This window comes from Bison bison, unplaced genomic scaffold (assembly GCF_000754665.1).
Source record: "Bison bison bison isolate TAMUID 2011002044 unplaced genomic scaffold, Bison_UMD1.0 scf7180017864136, whole genome shotgun sequence".
Classification (NCBI taxonomy): Eukaryota; Metazoa; Chordata; class Mammalia; order Artiodactyla; family Bovidae; genus Bison; species Bison bison.
In genome coordinates, this window is record NW_011494708.1 from 10,581,853 (window position 1) to 10,583,553 (window position 1,701).

Here is a 1,701-nt window from a genome sequence, read left to right on the forward strand (position 1 = left end):
GTTTATTGTGATCCACACAGTCAAAGGCTTTGGCATAGTCAATAAAGCAGAAATAGATGTTTCTCTGGAACTCTCTTGCTTTTTCAATGATCCAGCGGATGTTGGCAATTTGATCTCTGGTTCCTCTGCCTTTTCTAAAACCAGCTTGAACAAGTGGAAGTTGACGGTTCACATATTTCTGAAGCCTGGCTTGGAGAATTTTGAGCATTACTTTACTAGCATGTGAGATGAGTGCAGTTGTGTTGTAGTTTGAGCATTCTTTGGCATTGCCTTTCTTTGGGATTGGAATAAAAACTGACCTTTTGCTGAATTTTCCAAATTTGCTGGCAAATTGAGTGCAGCACTTTCACAGCATCATCTTTCAGGATTTGGAATAGCTCAGCTGGAATTGCATCACCTCCACTAGCTTTGTTCTGACAGAATGTGGTCCACTGGAGAAGGGAATGGCAAACCACTTCAGTATTCTTGCCTTGAGAACCCCATGAACTGTATGAAAAGACAAAATGATAGGAGACTGAAAGAGGAAGTCCCCAGGTCAGTAGGTGCCCATATGCTACTGGAGATCAGAGGAGAAATAACTTCAGAAAGAATGAAGAGTTGGAGCCAAAGCAAAAACAGTACCCAGTTGTGGATGTGACTGGTGATAGAAGCAAGGTCCGATGCTGTAAGGACCAATATTGCATGGGGACCTGGTGTGTCAGGTCCGTGAATCAAGGCAAATTGGAAGTGGTCAAACAAGAAATGGCAAGAGTGAATGTCAACATTCTAGGAATCAGCGAACTGAAATGGTCTGGAATGGGTGAATTTAACTCAGATGACCATTATATCTACTACTGTGGACAGGAATCCCTCAGAAGAAATGGAGTAGCCATCATGGTCAGCAAAAGAGTCCAAAATGCAGTACTTGGATGCAATCTCAAAAACGACAGAATGATCTCTGTTCGTTTCCAAGGCAAACCATTCAATATCACAGTAATCCAAGTCTATGCCCCAACTAGTAAACTGAAGAAGCTGAACAGTTCTATGAAGACCTACAAGACCTTTTAGAACTAACACCCAAAAAAGATATCCTTTTCATTATAGGGGACTGGAATGCAAAAGTAGGTAGTCAGGGAACACCTGGAGTAACAGGCAAATTTGGCACTGAAGTAAAGAATAAAGCAGGGCAAAGACTAATAGAGTCTTGCCAAAAAAATGCATTGGTCATAGCAAACACCCTCTTCCAACAACACAAGAGCAGAGTCTACACATGGACATCACCAGATGGTCAACACTGAAATCAGACTGATTATATTCTTTGCAGCCAAAGATGGAGAAGCTCTATACAGTCAACAAAAAAAAGACCAGGACCTGACTGTGGCTCAGATCCTTAACTCCTTATTGCCAAATTCAGACTGAAATTGAAGAAAGTAGGGAAAACCACTAGACCATTCAAGTATGACCTAAATCAAATCCCTGATGATTATACAGTGGAAGTGAGAAATAGATTTAAGGAACTAGATCTGATAGATAGAGTGCCTGATGAACTGTAGATGGAGGTTCATGACATTGTACAGGAGTCAGGGATCAAGACCTTCCCCATGGAAAATAAATGCAAAAAAGCAAAATGACTTTCTGGGGAGGCCTTACAAATAGCTGTGAAAAGAAGAGAAGCAAAAAGCAAAGGAGAAAAGGAAAGATATAAGCATCTGAATGCAGAAT